Raw genomic sequence first — 19,731 nt, forward strand, 5'->3', positions numbered from 1 at the left:
GCATGAGCCACCGCACTTGGCCAACCGCTTATCTTAATCCAGAGTTCCTTTCTATTGATTCCAGGTCTTTAGATAATAACATAATTTTTTTTAACCAACTGCCAACCATAAAATCTTTGAATCCACCTATGACCAGGAACCGTCCCCGTCCCGACTTCAAGTTGTCCCAATTTTCTTTTCTTTTTTTTTTTTTTTTTTGAGACGGAGTCTTGCTCTGTCGACTGGAGTGCAATAGTGTGATCTCAGGTCACTGCAACCTCTACCTCCCGGGTTCAAGCGATTCTCCTGCCTCAGCCTCCCGAGTAGCTGGAATTACAGGTGTGTCCCACTTTTCCAGACTGAACCAATGTACACCTTACATTGATTGATGTGTGCCTGTAACTTCTGTCCCCCTAAAAGATATAGAGTCAAGCTGTAACCCAACAACCTTGGGCACATGTTCCCAGGACCTCCTGAGGCTGTGTCACCAGTCACAGTCCCTAGCCTTGGCAAAATAAGCTTCTAAATTGATTGAGATTTGTCTCAGATACTTTTTGGTTTACATGATAAGGGACATATATCCAATATATAAAGAATTCTTCAAACGCAACAATAGGAAAACAACTCAATTTTTTAAATGGACAAAATATCTGAATAGAACACTTCAACAGAGGAGATATATGAATGACAAATAAGGACATGAAAAGATGCTGTTGGCCAGGGGCAGTGGCTCACACCTGTAATCCCAGCATTTTGGGAGGCCGAGGCGTGTGGATCACCTAAGGTCAGGAGTTTGAGACCAGCCTAACCAACATTGTGAAACCCTGTCTCTACTAAATACAAAAAATTAGCCGGGCTTGGTGACGCATGCCTATAATCCCAGCTACTTGGGAGGCTGAGGCAGGAGAATCGCTTGAACCCAGGAGGCAGAGGTTACAGTGAGCCGAGATTGCACTATTGCATTACAGCCTGGGCAACAAAAGCGAAACTCCATCTCAAAAAACAAACAAAACAAAAGAAGCCAAGACTGCATCCTCCCCACGAGCACAGAGCCTCACCCTCTCCACGCTGCCGCCCATCCACAGCTGCTGCCAGCTCACCATGCATGACGACATCACTGCTCTCGTATTCGACAATGGCTCTGGCATATGCAAGGCTAGCTTTGCAAGCGATGGTGTCCCCCGGGCTGTCTTCCCCTTCATCATGGCACCAGGGCATGATGGTGGGCATGGGTCAGAAGGACTCCTATGTGGATGAGGCCCAGAGCAAGAGAGGCATCCTGACCCTGAAGTACCCCATTGAGCATAGCATCATCACCAACTGGGATGACATGGAGAAGATCTGATACCACACCTTCTACAACGAGCCATGTGTGGCTCTTGAGGAGCACGCTGTGTTGCTGACTGAGGCCCCTCTGAACCCCAAGGACAACTGCGAGAAGATGACTTAGATCATGTTTGAGACCTTCACACCCCAGCCGTATATGTGGCCATCCAGGCCGTGCTGTCCCTGTACGCCTCTGGCCATAGCTGGCATTGTGATGGACTCCGGTGATGGGGTCACCAACACTGTGCCCATCTATGAAGGGTACACCCCTCCCCCACACCATCCTGTGTCTGGACCTGGCTGGCCGGAACCTGACTGACTACCTCATGAAGATCCTCACCCAGTGTGGCTACAGCTTCACCGCCACAGTCATGCAGGAAATTGTGTGTGACATCAAGAAAAAGCTGTGCTGCATCCCCCTGGACTTTGAGCAGGAGACGGCCATGGTGGGCTCCAGCTCCTCCCTGGAGAAGAGCTACAAGCTGCCCAATGGCCAGGTCATCACCATTAGCAACAAGTGGTTCTGCTGCCCCGAGGCACTCTTCCAAACTTCCTTCGTGGGCATGGAATCCTGTGGCATCCACGAAACTACCTTCAACTCCATCATGAAGTCGGATGTGGACATCTACAAAGACCTGTATGCCAACGCAGTGCTGTCTGGCAGCACCACCATGTACCCTAGCATCACCAACAGGATGCAGAAGGAGATTACCGCCCTGGCTCCCAGCGCGATGAAGATAAAGATCACTGCTCCTCCTGAGTGCAAGTACTCTGTGTGGATCAGAGGCTCCATCCTGGCCTCGCTGTCCACCTTCCAGCAGATGTGGATCAGCAAGCAGGAGTACAATAAGTCCGGCCCCTCCATCGTCCACGGCAAATGCTTCTAGGCGGACTGTGACTTAGTTGCATTACACTCTTTCCTGACAAAACCTAACTTGCACTGAAAACAAGATGAGATTGGTGTGACTTTATTTGTTTTTTTGTGGCTGGGGTTTTCTTTTGGCTTGACTCAGGATTTAAAAACTGGAACGGTGAAGGTGACAGCAGTCGGTTGGAGCGAGCATCCCTCAAAGTTCTACAATGTGGCCGAGGACTTTGATTGTACGTTGTTCTTTTTTTTAATAGTCATTCCAAATATCATGGGATGCATTGTTACAGGAAGTCCCTTGCCCTCCTAAAAGCCACCTCACTTCTCTGTAAGGAGAATGGCCCAGTCCTCTCCGGAGTCCACACAGGGGAGGTGATAGCATTGCTTTCGTGTAAATTATGTAATACAATTTTTAAAAAATCTTCGCCTTAATACTTTTTTATTTTGTTTTATTTTGAATGATCAGCCTTCGTGGCTCCCCATTTCTTTTCCCCCAACTTAAGATGTATGAAGGCTTTTGGTCTCCCTGGAAGTGCGTGGATGCAGCCAGGGCTTACCTGTACACTAACTTGAGACCAGTTGAATAAAAGTGTACACCTTAAAAAAAAAAAAGAAAGAAAAGATGCTGTCAACATCGTTTTTCATTTAGAGAAAGGCAAAGTACAAAACATAAGATGCCACTACATACACATCAGAATATTTAAGGTAAGAAATGAACTAACAATAACAAATGCTGTCAAGGATTTGAAACATCGGTACTGTCTTTCATTGCTAATGGGAATGCAAAAATGATACAGCCATGTTGGAAGACAGTTTCCCAGTTTTTAATGTTCAACATAGACTTACCATATGACCTAGTAGTCTTTCTCCTAGGTTTTCAAAACCACCTGATTTGAAAACACGTCCACACAGAAACCTGTACGTGAATGTTTATAACAGATTTATTCATAATTATCAAAAACCAGAAGCAACCAAGATGTCCTTCAATAAGTGAATGGGTAAACAAAATGTGGCACATATGATGGAAAACTATTCAGCAAGAAAAAATGGGAAATACTATTTATCCACACAGTAGCATGGATGAATCTTTTTGTTTGTTTGTTTGTTTGTTTGAGACAGTCTCACTCTGTCACCCAGCCTGGAGTGCAATGGCATGATCTCGGCTCACTGCAACCTCTGCCTCCTGGGTTCAAGTGATTCTCCCACGTCAGCCTCCTGAGTAGCTGGGATTACAGGCACCCACCATCATGCCCAGTTAATTTTTTGTATTTTTGTAGAGATAGGGTTTCACCATGTTGACCAGGCTGGTCTTGAAATCCTGACCTCAGGTGATCCACCCGCCTTGGCCTCCCAAAGTGCTGGGAATACAGGCGTGAGCCACTGCACCCGGCCTTTTTTTTTTTTTTTTTTTTGAGATGGAGTCTCACTCTTTCACCCAGGCTGGAGTGAAGTGGCATGATCTCTGCTCACTGCAACCTCCACCTTCCAGGTTCAAGCAATTCTCCTGCCTCAGCCTCCCGAGTAGCTGGAATTACAGGCGCCTGCCACCATGCCCAGCTAATTTTTGTATTTTTAGTAGAGACAGGTTTTGCCTTGTTGGCCAGTCTGGTCTTGAACTCCTGACCTCAGGTGATCCACCTGCCTTGGCCTCCCAAAGTGCTAAGATTACGCATGTGAGCCACCATGCCCGGCCACATGGATGAATCTTAAGGGCATTTTGCTAAGGGGGAATAAAACAGACTAAAAATGCTATATATTGAATAATTCCATTCACAAGACATTCTAGATATGGCCAAACTGTAGGGATGGAAAATGGGTCAGTGGTTTCTAGGGACTAGGGAAAGGAGAAGTTAACCAGGGAAAGCACAGGCTGTTCTTTATTTTTATTTATTTATTTATTTTGAGACAGAGTTTCACTCTCGTTGCCCAGGCTGGAGTGCAATGGCGTGATCTCGGCTCACCGCAACCTCTGCCTCCTGGATTCAAGCGATTCTCCTGTCTCAGCCTCCTGAGTAGCTGGGATTGCAGGCATGTGCCACCATGCCCACCTAATTTTGTATTTTTAGTAGATATGGGGTTTCTCTATGTTGGTCAGGCTGATCTTGAACTCCTGACCTCAGGTGATCTGCCCACCTCGGCCTCCCAAAGTGCTGGGATTATAGGCGTGAGCTACTGTGCCCAGCTGCATAGGCTATTCTTTAGGGCGATGAAACTAACCCATATGGTACTGCAGGGATGGATGTAGGACTTTAAGCATTTATCAAACCCATAGAATCTATAACAAAAAGGATGTATGAAAACTTAATGTATGAAATTTTCAAAAAAAAATCAACAAGGAGGTCAAAGATAAAGGGATGCAATTAGACTGTGCCTATGCTGAATAATTTACTTCCAAAAAGTAGGGTATGGAAAGGGGGAAGGAATAAAAGTAACTTCACAGTGGGGAAATCTGGCAGCCATCACCTTAACCAAGTGATTGAAGTTAACATCACTAGTAAAGGGACAAATAAATTTTTCTGTGCCCCCTGTGTGATGCACTGAGAAGGACATGTCACTTCTATGGTAACCATAGCCAAAATGTGTAATACAAATCTAAGTATGAGGAAATGTCAGAAGAAAACAAAATTGAAGGACTTTTTTTTTTTTTAGACGGAGTCTGTCTAAAGGCTGTCGCCAGGCTGGAGTGCAGTGGCGTGATCTTGGCTCACTGCAACCTCCGCCTCCCAGGTTCAAGCTGTTCTCCTGCCTCAGCCTCCCGAGTAGCTGGGACTACAGCTGTGACAGCGCCTGCCACAACGCCCAGCTAATTTTTTATATTTTTAGTAGAGACGGCGTTTCACCGTGTTAGCCAGGATGGTCTCGATCTCCTGACCTTGTGATCTGCCTGCCTCGGCCTCCCAAAGTGCTGAGATTACAGGTGTGAGCCACTGCACTCGGCCAGGACAGTCTATAAAATAACTGGACTATTCAAAAAAGTCAAGATAGTGGCTGGGCGCGGTGGCTCATGCCTGTAATCCCAGCACTTCGGGAGGCTGAGTTGGGTGGATCACCTGAGGTCAGGAGTGTGAGACCAGCCTGGCCAACACGGCGAAACCTCATCTCTACTAAAAATACAAAAATTAGGCAGGCATGGTGGCAGGCGCCTGTAATCCCAGCTCCTCGGGAGGCTGAGGCAGGAGAATTGCTTGAACCAGGGAGGCAGACGTTGTGGTGAGCCAAGATCGTGCCATTGCACTCCAGCCTGGGCAACAAGAGCGAAATTCCGTCTCAAAAAAAAAAAAAAAAAAAAAATCAAGATTATGAAAGCAAAGAAAGACTGGGGAACTGTTTAAAGGAGACTAACCAGCCTGAAAACGAAATAAAATATGCAATCCTGGACTGGATCATGACTGGAAAAAAAAGGTCTATAAAAAGCATCAGCTAAATTTGAATACAATCTTCAGACTGAAACTCAGGCATCAGCACTTTTTAAAGTTCCTGGTAGATTTCCATGTGCAGCCAAATTTGAAAATCAGTAGAGTTTCTCCCCTAGTCTTCATTTAGACCTCACTACTGGCCCAATTAAACCAGGCAGTTTGTAACTTCTGCATAGTGTCTCAAAGTGTTTAGGAAGCTCTGAAGACAGAGAGATTATAAAGATGACATGCTATAAACCTAATATTGGCATGCTTTTATGGTAATTAATAAGACAAATGATTATGAAACTACATTAAACGAATTGCAGAGGGCTTGAATGATGTAAATAATTAATCTTCCTTCCTAATTACAATGATGTTCCTTAGTCATCAATTCTGGCTTCTTAATTTCTAAAGACAAGCTTCGATTGCTAAAGTAAAAAGGCCAGCCTGGACAACACGATGAAACCTCATCTCTACTAAAAATGCAAAAATTAGCCGGTGTGGTGGTGGGCCCCTATAATCCCAGTTAGGAGGCTGAGGTGGGATAATCGCAGGAGGCTGAGGTGGGATAATCGCAGGAGGCTGAGGTGGGATAATCGCATGAACCTGGGAGGCGGAGCCTGCAAGATCGCACCACTGCCCTCCAGCCTGGGCAACAGAGTGAGACTCTGTCTCAAAAAATAAATAAATAAAAAAGTAAAAAGGGCACACAATGAAATCAACACAAGAGTTAAGAACCAAAGTAGCTTGACTCTAGGTGTCAGATTTCAGTTCTCTTGACTGTCAGTACTAGGAGCTATTCCATGTTTTCCTTTGTTGTTGTTGTTGTTTTGTTTTGCTTTGAGATAGGATCTCACTCTGTTATCAGGCTGGGGTGCAGTGGCATGAACTTGACCCCACTTCAACCTCTGCCTCCTGGGCTCAAGCAATCCTCCCACCTCAGCCTCCCAAGTAGCTGAGACCACAGATGCATGCCATCATGCCTGGCTAATTTTTGTTTCTTTTGTAGAGACAGGGATCTTGCCATGTTATCCAGCCTGGTCTCCAACTCCTGTGCTCAAGCGATCCACCCACCTCAGCCTCCCAAAGTGCTGGGATTACAGGTGCGTGTCACTGCCCCCAGTCTCCATCTTTTCTTTCTTACTTCCTCTGGGCCCAGAACACCATACTGGGCCTTTTCACCTCCTCAAAGATGTTTTTCACTATTTACATGTGCTGAAATTGCCAAAAAATAAAAAGCAATAGCACTGCCACCACATTCATCCTCCAGATAGGGCCCCATCTCTCCGCACTTTCCAGGCAAACTGCTGAGCACTTTCTATTTCCTCACTCCTACTCGCTCTTCAAACCATTAGAATCGGCCCTCTTGCCCAGAACTTTACCAAGTCCCCCAAAGATTTCCTTGCTAATAAACCCAAAGGACAACTTTCCTTCTTTATTAACTGGTCCTCAGCCGTGTTTTACACTGTTGGCCATTCCAGACACGCAGACCCAGAACAAGTTTTGAAGTCAGACAGCCTAAATTCAAATCCTGGCTTGGCCACTCACTAGCCCAGCAACCATAGCCAGCTACCTAATATCAGAGCCTCAGTTTCCTCAAGTGTTGCATGGAGATTGTAACAATATGTACCCCTGGAACAGGTTGCCATAAGTGCTGAACACCATGTCTGGCATTTGGTAAGCACTCAATGAATTATGATTTTCTAATAAAAAATTTCTCTTGTCGGCAGGCATGGTGGTTCATGACTGTAATTCCAGCACTTTAAGAGTCCAAGGCAGGAGGATTGCTTGAGCCCAGAAGTTTGAGACCATCCTGGGCAACAGCAAGACCTTTTCTCTACAAAAAAATTTTTAAACATTAGCTGGTGTGGTAGCACGTGCCTGTAGTTCCAGTTGGGAGGCTGAGGTGGGAGGATTACTTGAGCCTAGGAGGTCGAGGCTGCAGTGATCTGCGATTGAGCTACTATACTCCAGTCTGGGCAACAGAGTGAGATCCTGTCTCAAAATTGATCCATTCATCAACTGATGGACATTTGTGTTGTTTTCACTTTTTGGCTACTATGAATGATGTTTCACTATGAACACTCATGTACAGGTTTTTGTGTGGACATATGTTTTCACCACTCTTGGTTAGCCCAGCAACTGTAGCCAGTTACCTAAGCTCAGTTCTACTTGGGAGTAAAATTACTAGGCCATGCAGTAACTGTGTGTTTAACATTCAGAAGAACTGCCAGATAGTTTCCCAAAGTCATAATACCAATTTACAATCCCACCAGCAATGTAAGAGAGTTCCAATTTCTCCATATTCTTGTCAACATTTATTATTATCTTTTTAAATTTTAGCCATTCCAGTGTGTGTAAAGTGATATGTCATTCTGGTTGTTTTTTGTTGTTGTTGTTGTTGTTTGTTTTGGAGACAAAGTCTTACTCTGTTGCCCAAGCTGGAGTGCAGTGGCATGATTTGGGCTCACTGCAACCTCCACCTCCCGGGTTCAAGCGATTCTTGTGCCTCAGCCACCCAAGTAGCTGGGATTACAGGCGCGCACCACCATGCTCAGCTAATTTTTGCATTTTTAGTAGAGACAGGGTTTCACCATGTTGGCCAGGCTGATCTTGAACTCCTGACCTCAGGTGATCCACCCATCTCAGCCTCCCAAAGTGCTGGGATTACAGGTGTGAGCCACTGTGCCCAGCCCTCATTCTGGTTTTGATTAGCATTTCCCTAATGAATAGTGATGTTTATTGTTTTGCATATACTTATCAGACATTTTCATACCTTCTTTGGAGAAATATCTATTCAAATATCTTGCCAATTTTTAAAATGAGTTATTTGTCTTTTTATTGTTGAGTTGTAAGTGTTCTTTATATATTCTAAGTACTAGCCCCTTTTCAAATCAATGGTTTGCAAATATTTCCTCCCATTCTGTGGGCTGCCTTTTTCACTTTAAGAACGTCTTTTTTTTTCCCCTTCTCCAACTTTTATTTTAGATTCAGAAACAAAGCTATTTTTCCAACATCTCCAACATGCTTCTGGCTCAAGGCCTTTGCACTGACTATTCTCTCTGCCTGGGTGACCTTTCCTGGGTCTTCACATAGTTCCCTCCCTCTGTCCATTCATGTCTGTCTCCTTAGGCAGCCTTCTCTGACCACCATATATAAAGTAGCATTCCCATGACTACCCCTTTCCTCTGCTTAGTTTTCCTTATAACCCTTATCCCTGCCTGAAATTGTATTATCAGTTTCTCTATTACTTGTCTGTTTCCTCTATTAGAATGTAAGTTCTACAAAGACTAGAATGTTGTCTTGTTCTGTGTTCTATCTCCAACACTCAACAAAATCCATGAGTCATGAAAGGCACTTAATAACATTTTGTAGAAAGAATGAATAAATGTAAGAAGTTGGTGAGTTTCCCCAGTAAGGTTTACCGATGAAGCTATCCCAAGATGCAGATGAGAGATAGATACTGTTTTAGATACCTGAAATGATCACCGGGGACTAGGTATAGGACCATCCACAGACACAGGTTCACTTTAACACATCTGTTTCACTGACACAAGAGTGAGGCCGGGCATGGTGGCTCACGCCTGTAATCCTAGCACTTTGGGAGGCCAAGACGGGTAGATTGCTTGAGGTCAGGAGTTTTGAGACCAGCCCGGCCAACATGGCAAAACCCCATCTCTACAAAAAATACAAAAATTAGCCAAGTGTGGTGGTGCATGCCTGTAGTCTCAGCCACTTGGGAGGCTGAGGCACAAGAATTGCTTGAACCCGGGAGATAGAGGTTGCAGTGAGCCAAGATCACGGCACTGTACTCCAGCCTGGGTGACAGTGCAAGACTCTGTCTCAAAAGAAAAAAAAAAAAAACAAGAGTAAGATATTCCATATGGGTACAATATCAGTAACAGCGGAGGCTTTCACCAGGTTCAAAGGGTGGGCCAACAATCAATCTTGGATTACTAAACCTCTCTCTGAAAGATTTTGTCATTTTGGTCTTCCTGGAGTTTGTTGGAAATTCCCTGTTTTTTGGAAAAAAATATTTAATTTTGATTTGTCTCAGTCTAGCAGCTTGCATCTTCTTGCCAGTTAGAGCTCATTCTGGGGTATGTGCTGTCAACTAGCTGTCACAACCTTTCTTAGCACCAAGAGAAACCTGGCTAAGATCTTTTGCTTTCTGCCCTTCATCCTCCATTCCTCGAATTCTGTACTTGCAGAATTTTGCCTACTCTATAGCTGGTATGTCTTATCTTTCTCTTCCCTTCCCATTCTTTTTTGTTGTTGTTTAGATGGAGTCTCACTCTGTCACCCAGGCTGGAGTGCAGTGACACAATCTCGGCTCACTGCAGCCTCTCCCACCACGCCTGGCCTTGCTGTAAGGTTTTATATTCATTTTCTAGCAGATCTATGGCTTGATGCAACAAGCAAGAGTTGTGTTCCAACTTCTCTGTTTCCCAGCCCTTGCCAAGCTATCAACTCAGCACTCAGTTCGGATTAGAAATGGTCTATATAGTTTTCAACTATTGTTAACAAAGATTCCTTTTGTGGGACATTCATCATCTGTTTTTTAATTTCTCAGTCTGGTCACCTGCAGCTATTTCAGCTGCACAATGCCATTACCCAAAACTTGAATTCATTTTCTTTGTGAACAAGAGCACTTGCTATGTCTTTTGGAAATTTCTGACAACGTTTGATTAGATCACCGAACTCACTTCAGTCTTCTGCTTCCTGTTGCAAGTATTCAAGTCTCTCTTTTTAAAATAGGTGCGGCCAGGTGTGGTGACTCATGCCTGTAATCTCAGCACTCTGGGAGGCTGAGGCAGGCAGATTACCTGAGCTCAGGAATTTGAGATCAGCCTGGGCAACAAGGCAAAACCCTGTCTCTACAAAAAAATACAAAAATTAGCCAGGCATGGTGGCATGTGCCTATAGTCCCCAGCTATGCAGGAGGCTGAGGTGGGAGGATCACCTGAGTCAGGGAAGTAAAGGCTGCAGTGAACCATGATTGTGCAACTGCACTCCAGCCTGGGCAATGGGATTGAGACCCTGTCTCAAAGGAAAAAAATATATATTATCCAGGTGTGGTGGTACACACCTGTAGTCCCAGCTACTCGGGAGGCTAGGGCAGAAGGATTGCTTGAGCCCAAGGGGTTCAAAGTCAAAGTGAACTGTGATGGCATCACTGCACTCCAGCTTGGGTGACGGAACAAGACAATCTCAAAAAAAAAAAAAAAAAAAATTAGACCGGGGGCAGTGGCTCATGCCTATAATCTCAGCACTTTGGGAGGCTGAGGTGGGTGGATCACTTGAGGTCAGGAGTTCGAGACCAGCCTGGCCAACATGGTGAAACCCCCATCTGTATTAAAAATACAAAAATTAGGCCAAGCATGGTGGCTCACGCCTGTAATCCCAACACTTTGGGAGGCCGAGGTGGGCAGATTACCTGAGGTTAGGAGTGTGAGACCAGCCTGGCCAACATGGTGAAACCCCGTCTCTACTAAAAATACAAAAAAATTAGCTGGGCATGGTGGCATATTCCTGTAATCCCAGCTACTTGGGAGGCTGAGGCAGGAGAATTGCTTGAACCAGGGAGTTGGAGGTTGCAGTGAGCTGACATCATGCCACTGCACTCCAGCCTGGTGACAGAGCGACACTCCATCTCAAAAACAAAACAAAACAAACAAACCAACAAAAAAGTATGAAAATTAGCCAGGCATGGTGGCGGGCGTCTGTAATCCCAGCTACTCAGGAGGCTGAGGCATGAGAATCATCTGAACCTGGGAGGCGAAGGTCCTGCCACTGCACTCTAGCCTGGGTGACAAAGCGAGACTCTGTCTGAAAAAAAAAAAAAAAAAAATTAATTGACAAAGATTGTATATACTCAAGGCATACAGCATGATGATTTGATACATGTGTATAGATTTTGTAATGATTATCACAATCAAATTAACACATTCAACACTACCCTTGCTGTTCAGTAGATCCCTAGAACTTGTTCATCTTTTTTTTTTATTTAGACGTGGGGGTCTGAGCCAAGCTCAGAAATTGTTCTTCTTATAGCTGAAAGTTTATATCCTGTGATCAACATCTTTTCATTTCTCCTACTCCTCAGCCTTTGGCAACCATCGTTCTACTCTCTGCTTCTATGAGTTTGACTTTTTTAGATTCTACAAGTAAATGAAATCATACGTTATGTGTCTTTCTGGGTCTGGCTTATTTCACTTAGCATAAGGTCTTCTGCTTTCATCAATGTTGTTGCATATTACAAGATTTTCTTCTTTTACGTGGCTTGAATGATATCCTATTGTGTATATATACACCAAAATTTTCTTCATTCATTCATCCATCCATGGACACTTAGGTTGTTTCCATATCTTGGCTATTGTGAATAATGCTGCAATTAACATGGGAATGCAGATATCTCTTTGAGATACTGATTCCATTTCCTTTGGATATATACTCAGAAGTGGAATTGTTGGATTGTATGGTAGTTCTATTTAAAATTTTTTTTCCCAATGACCTCTGAATGTTTTATCAGCCTCCTACTCCCCAAAGGATACCCTGCTTCTGCTGGCTGAATGTCTCGGCACTTTGGTGTCGTTGGTTTCAAACACCTAGGGTTTTTTTGGTGTCGTTGGTCTCAAACACCTGGGGGACCTCCTATGCTATCCACTATCCTGTGGGTGGTGGTCTTCTGGATGCTTTGGATGGAGTTGCTGCTATCCAGGGCATCACCAGGATTGAAGCCCTCCTCATCTTCCAGTAGGTGGTGGTAGGTGGTGATCTCCGCCTCCAGCTTGATCTTTATGTTCAGCAGAGCCTCATATTCCTGGACCTGGTGTTGCCCCTCTGCCCAGGTCTGTGCCAGCTTCAACTTCAAGTGCAGCTGAACCCTGTTGAGCTGCTCCATCTGCATGGCATAGCGGGTCTCCACCTCCCTCAGGCTGTTCTCCAACCTGGCTTTCAGATTTCTCATTGAGTTCAGGTTGATCTCCAAGGATTGGAGTGTATGTCTCAGTTCCATGAGCATTATCTCAGAAGCTCCGATCTCAGCGGACTGCTTGGTGCTCTCCTCAGTCTGCTAGGACCAGTACTTGTTCAGCTCCTCTTGGTTCTTCTGAGCCAACTTGTCATATTGGGCACGGATGTCTGCCATGATCTTGGCCAGGTCCTGAGATTTGAGGGCATCTACCTCCATGGTCAACCCAGAGCTGGCAATCTGGGCTTGGAGGCCTTTTACTTCCTCTTCGTGGGTCTTCTTCATGAAGAGCAGCTCCTCCTTGAGAGCCTCAATCTCTGCCTCCAGCTGCAGCTGAGTGACATTGGTGTCATCAGTGCTCTTGCGGAGCCCATGGATGTCACTCTCCACAGACTGGCACATAGCCAGTTCCGTCTCACACTTGACTCTAAAGTCATCAGCAGTTATATGGGCCTTGTCAATCTGCAGAATGATGCAGGCACTGTCCACAGTACTTGCGAAGATCTGAACCCTCAGGTCCTCAATGGTCTTGAAGTAATGCCCCTAGTCTCTGACCTGGGGTCCCTTCTTCTCCAGATGCTCCCAGACTTTGCTCTCCAGCCTCCATTTCTCGGTCTCCCAGGCTCCTCACTCTGTCCAGGTAGGAGGCCAGACAGTCATTCAGGCCTTGCATGGTCTCCTTCTCATTCTGGATATCCCCTATTCCCACCAGGTCCCCCAAGCCACCCCAGAAGCTTGTGGAGTGGGACACAGAGATCCGGAAGCCTGAGCCCCCGGCACCTGCATAGACACTGACCACACTGCTGACCAGCTGGGCCACGTAGCTGGGCAGCTGGACAGAGCCCAGGGACCAGTAGTTGGTGGAGGAGGTGGTGGAGCGAGTGGTAAAGCTCATGCTGTCTGGGGAGGAAAGCAAGAGGACAGGACTCAAGTTTTGCCTAGGACCTAATTTTTTTTTTTTTTAGCTAGAGCTTCACTCTGTTGCCCAGAGGCTAGAATGCAATGGCATGATCTCAGCTCACTGCAGCCTCCACTTCCCGGGCTCAAGCAATCCTCCCACCTCAGCCTCCTGAGTATCTGGGACTATAGGTGTATACCACCACATCTGGCTAATTTTTGTATTTTTTTATAGAGATGGGGTCTCACTATGTTGCTGAGGCTGGTCTCAAACTCCTGGGCTCAAGCAATCCCCCTGCTTCAGCTTCCCAAAGTGCCGGGACTACAGATGCGAGCCACCACACCTGGCCCTATTTTTAACTTTTGAGAAACTTCCATACTCTTTTTCATAATGGTTGTACTGACTTACATTCCTACCAACAATATACAAAAGTTCTTTTTTCTCCACACTCCTACCAAAAGTTCATGTTCCTTGTCTTTTTGATAACCATGCTAACAGGTGTGAGGCAATACCTCATTGGAGTTTTGACTTGCATTTCTCTGACAATTAGTGCTGCTGAGCACTTTTTCATGTACCTTTGGCCATTTGTATAGCTTCTTTGGAAAAATCTATATTCAAGATCTTTTGCCCTTTTAAAAAATTGGGTTATTTGTGGCCAGGCGCAGTGGCTCATGCCTGTAATCCCAGCACTTTGGGAGGCTGAGACAGGTGGATCACCCGAGGTCAGGAGTTTGAGACCAGCCTGGCCAACATGGTGAAACCGCATCTCTACTAAAAATTCAAAAAATTAACCGGGTGTGATGGCAGGTGCCTGTAATCCCAGCTACTCGGGAGGCTGAGGCAGGAGAATCGCTTGAACCCAGGAGGCGGAGGTTGCAGTGAGTGGAGATCTCACCATTGCACTCCAGCATGGGCAACAGAACGAGACTCCTTCTCAAAAAAATAATAATAATAATTTTAAAAATTTGGTTATTTGGTTTTTTGCTGGTAAGTTGTATGAGTTTCTTGTTTTCTTTATATTAACCTTTTTTTTTTTTTTTTTTCGAGACAGAGTCTCACTCCATTGCCCAGGCCTAAGTGAAGTTGTGTGACTTCGGCTCACTGCAACCTCCGCCTCCCAGGTTCAAGCCATTCTCCTGCCTCAGCCTCCCGAGTAGCTGGGATTACAGGCGTGCACCACCATGCCCGGCTAATTTTTGTATTTTTAGTAGAGATGGGGTTTCACCATGTTGGCCAGGCTGGTCTTGAACTCCTGACCTCAAGTGATCTGCCCGCCTCAGCCCCCCAAAGTGTTGGGATTACAGGCGTGAGCCACCGCGCCCGGCCTATATTGACTTTTTTTCAAATGTAAGGTTTACATATATTTGCCCCCATTCCATAGGTTGCCTTTTCATTTTGTTGGTTGTTTCCTTTGCTACGCAGAAGCATTTTAGTTTGATGTAGTTCCATTTGTTTATTTTTACTTTTATTGCCTGAGCTTTGGTGTCACAGCCAAAAAATAATTATAAAGACCAATGTCAAGAAACTTTTCCCCTAATATCAAGAAGCCTTTTCCTATGTTTTCTTCTGGGAGTTTTATATTTCAAGTCTTACATTTAAGTCATTTTCAGTTAATTTTTATATATAATGTAAGGGTCCAATTTCATGTTTTTTGCATGTGACGTACAGTTTTCCCAACATCACTTATTTGTTTATTTATTTATTTAAAAAAAAATTTTTTTTTTTTTTTTGAGATGGAGTCTCACTCTGCCACCCAGGATGGAATGCAGTGGCGCTATCTTGGCTTACTGCAACACCCACTCCAGGGTTCAAGCAATTCTCCTGCCTCAGCCTTGCAAGTAGCTGGCATGTGCCACCATGCCTGGCCAATTTTTATATTTTTAGTAGAGACAGGGTTTCACCATGTTGGCCAGGCTGGTCTCGAACTCCTGACCTCAGGTGATCTGCCCACCTCGGCCTCCAAATGTGCTGGGATTATAGGCCTGAGCCACCGTGCTTGCCCTATTTATTTATTTATTTTTTTGAGACAGTCTCACTCTGTTGCCCAGGCTGGAGTGCAGTGGTGTGACCTCAGCTCACTGCAGCCTCTGCTGGCTTCAAGCAATTCTCCTGCTTCAGCATCCTGAGTAGCTGGGATCACAGGTGTGCACTAGCACGCCCAGCTAATTTTTGCATGTTTTAAGAGAAATGGGGTTTTGCCATGTTGGCCAGGCTGGTCTCAAACTCCTGACCTCAGGTGATCCACCCACCTCAGCCTTTCAAAGTCCGGGGATTACAGGCATGAGCCACCACAACCAGCTTCAACGTCACTTATTGAAGAGACTTTCCTTTTTCCATGTATATTCTTGGTACCCTTCTCAAAGATTAGTTAACCATGTATACATAGTTTTATTTCTGGGCTCTGTCTATTGTTCCATTGGTCAATGTGTCTCTTTTAATGCCAGTATCATATTATTCTGACTACTATAGCTTTATAATATAGTTTGAAATTAGGGAGTGTCATGTTTCCAGAATTCTTTTTCTTTCTCAAGATTGCTTTGGGTATTTGGATTTTTTTCGTGGTTTTGTATGAATTTTATGACACTTTTTCTATTTATTTCTGTAAAGAATAGCATTAGAATTGTGATAGGGATTAGAATTTTGATAGGGATTGAATCTGTAGATAGCTTTGTGTACTATAAACATTTTAACAATATTGATTCTTCCAATCCATTAAGATGAAATAGCTTTCCATTTAGTTGTTTCCTCTTCCTCCTCCTCCACCTCCTCCTTCTCCTTCTTCTTTGTAGAGATGAGGTCTCACACTATTGCCCAGGCTGTTCTTGAACTCCTGAGTTCAAGCAATCCTCCTGCTTCAGACTCCCAAAGTGCTGGGATTACAGGTGTGACACACCATGCCCAACTCTATTTATTCTCTTTCTTTCATCAATATCTTATAGTCTTAAATGTACAGATTCTTCACCTTCCTGGTTAAATTTATTCCTAAATATTTTATTATTTTTGGTGCTATTGTAAATGGGATCAGTTTTTAAATTTCTTTTCTGGATAGTTCACTGTTAATGTATAGAACGTGGGTGGTAGGAGTAAAAGTATATACATTTTGTATGCAATTGAAGTTAAATTGTTATCAGCTTAAATTAGAATGTTATAATCATAAGGTGTGTTCTACAAGCCCCATGATAACTATAAAGAAAAAAACCTCTGATCCAAACATCATATAGTTTGGATGTTTCTCTCCTCCAAATCTCATGTTGACATTTGATCCCCAGTGTTGGGAGTGTGGCTTAATGAGAGGTGCTTGGGTCATGGGGGCAGATTCCTCTTTAATAGATTAATGCCCTCTCTGGGTGGGGTGGGGAGGATAAATTTGTTGTCTCTCTGTTAGTTCCAGAGAGAGCTAGTTGTTAAAAAGAGCCTGGCACCTCCCACCTCTTTGTCATTTCCTCTCTCACTATGTGGTCTCTGCACATGCTAGCTCCCCTTCACCCTCCACCATGAGTGGAAGCAACCTTTGGCCCACCAGGTGCCTATATTGAACCTTTCAGCCAGCAGAGCCATGCTAAATAAGTCTCTCCTTTATAAATTACCCAGCCCTTTTTTTTTTTTTTTTTTGAGACGGAGTTTCACTCTTGTTGCCCAGGCTGGAGTGCAATGACTTGATCTCAGCTCACCTCAACCTCTGCCTCCCGGGTTCAAGCTAATTTTTTTGTATTTTTAGTAGAGACGGGGTTTCTCCATGTTGGTCATGCTGGTCTTGAACTCCCGACCTCAGGTGATCTGCCCACCTGAGCCTCCCAAAGTGCTGGGATTGCAGGCGTGAGACACTGCATCCGGCCTCAGCCTTTCCTTTATAAATTGCCCAACCTTTATAACAACATAAAACAGCTTAGGCTGGGCATGGTGGCTGACGCCTGTAATCCCAGCACATTGGGAGGCTGAGGCAGGCAGATCACGAGGTCAGGAGTTTGAGACCAGCCTGATCAACATGGTGAAACCCCATCTCTACTAAAAATACAAAACTTAGCCATGCATGATGGCATGCACCTGTAATCCCAGCTACTCAGGAGGCTGAGGCAGGAGAATGGCTTGAACCCAGGAGGCAGAGGTTGCAGTGAGCCAAGATTGTGCCACTGGACTCCAGCCTGGGTGATGGAGTGAGACTTTTTGTGTCTAAATAAATAAATAAAACAGCCTAAGTCTGGGTGCAGTGGCTTACACCTGTAATCCCAGCACTTTGGAAGGCCAAGGCTGGTGGATCACTTGAGGCCAGGAGTTCGAGACCAGCCTGGCCAACATGGTGAAACCCCGTCTCTACTAAAAATACACAAATTAGCTGAGCATGGTGGCACATGCTTGTATTCCCAGCCACTTGGGAGGCTAAGACAGGAGGACCATTTGAATCTGGGAGGCAGAGGTTGCAGTGAGCTGAGATAGTGCTACTGCACTCCAGCCTGGGTGATTAAAAAAAAAAGAAAGAAAGAAAGAAAAAGAAAAAGAAAAAGAAAGGAATCAAAGCATACCATTACAAAAAAATTCAACAAATCACAAAGGAAGAAAGCAAGATTGAAAGAAACAACAAAGTAGTCAGTAAATAATTAACAAAATGACAACAGTAAGTCCTTACCTATCAATAAATACTTTACCTGTCAATAATTACTTTAAATGTAAATGAATTAAATTCTCCAATCAAAAGACAGAGTAGCTGAATGGATTTAAAAAAAAACAGATCCAACAGTAGGCTACTTACAAGAGACTCATTTTAGCATTAAGGGGACACACAGACTGAAAGTGAAGGGATGGAAAAAGATACTTCATGCAAACGTAACCAGGGGAGAGAAAGGGTAGCAATACTTACATCAGACAAAACAATCTTTCAGCTCCCTCTCTCTCCTTCTGCTCCTCCTCCTTCGTCCCTCCATGAAAAAAAGAAAAAGAAAGAAAGAAAAAAGAAAAAAATAGACTTTCAGTCTGTCATGAGAAACAAAGAGGGTTAATATAGGATGATAAAAGGGTCAATTAATAGAGGATATAACAATTGTAAATATACATGCACCCAACATTGGAGCACCTAAATATAGAAAGCAAATATTAACAAAACTGAAGAGAGAAACAGACAGCAATACAATAATAAAGAACTTCAGTACCCCACTTTCAACAATGGAATCATCCAGACAGAAAAATCAGTAAGGAAACAGAAGACTTGTATAATGCTATAGACCAAATGAACCTAACATCTGTTCATATATACAACATGCCATCTAATAGCAGGGGAATACACATTCTTTTCAAGCACACATGGAACATTCTTCCAGATAGATCATGTTTTGGGCCACAGAACAAGTCTTAACAAATTTAAGAATATTAAAATCATCTAAAGTATTTTTTCTGACCATAATAGCATACAACTAGAAATCAATAACTGAAGAATTTTAAAAAAATTAATATGTAGAAATTAAATGACATACTCCTGAACAAATCAAAAGTGAAATCAAAAAGTATCTTGAGACAAACAAAAATGGAACGCAACATGCAAACCTCATGAGACGCAGCAAACACACAGGTAAGAGGGAAGTGGATGGCAATAAATGCCTACATTAAGACTCTTTTTTTTTGAGACAAGGTCTCACTCTGTCACCCAGGCTGGAGTGCAGTGGCTCGATCATGGCTCACTGCAGCCTCAGCCTTCACAGGCACAGGTGATCCTCCCACCTCAGCCACCCAAGTAGCTGGGACTACAGGCACACACCACCACACCCAGCTAATTTTTTGTAGAGAGGATGAGGTTTCACCATGTTGCCTAGGCTGGTCTCATACTCCTGGGATCAAGCAATTCCCTCGGCCTCCCAACATGCTAGGATTACAGGCATGAGCCACTGTGCCTGGCCACAGCATTTCTTTTTGTTCTGAAGAGGTTTTTAATTTCTGCAAGCATACTACCAGTCACTTCATATCTTTTTTTTCTTTTTATTGACAGAAGCATTCCCCATGAAGAAAATGCCAAAGTAATTACTTCCTAGTAAGGCAGTTATAATTTCCCAAGGCACTTATTACAACTCAGGCCATGGAGATTAGACTGGAGGACAGTGATGTGGCAGAGAAGAGATAGAAGTGCCAGAGATAAGAGCCTGGGCCCAGGAGCAGGCAGTAGGTGACTAGTTGAAGCTGATTCCTGGCAGAGCCAGGGTGAAAAGAAGAGCCCAAGGGAAGAAGGAACTGGAGCTTGGAATCCATTGCTCCCCACAGGAATTCCTGCTGTGTAGTATCTGGCCGTGGTACCCAGGTCTGAATT

General features: G+C 44.3%; 2 pseudogenes; one reads left to right on the forward strand and one right to left on the reverse strand.

Annotated features, from left to right (window-relative positions):
• The first annotated feature begins 1,042 nt into the window (after window positions 1–1,042).
• On the forward strand, window positions 1,043–2,278 carry LOC471499 (actin, cytoplasmic 1-like; annotated as a pseudogene).
• Window positions 2,279–12,205: 9,927 nt separating this feature from the next.
• Window positions 12,206–13,439, reverse strand: LOC471500 (keratin, type I cytoskeletal 18-like; annotated as a pseudogene).
• Window positions 13,440–19,731: the final 6,292 nt, after the last annotated feature.

Source organism: Pan troglodytes, chromosome 4 (assembly GCF_028858775.2).
Source record: "Pan troglodytes isolate AG18354 chromosome 4, NHGRI_mPanTro3-v2.0_pri, whole genome shotgun sequence".
NCBI classification, from domain to species: Eukaryota; Metazoa; Chordata; class Mammalia; order Primates; family Hominidae; genus Pan; species Pan troglodytes.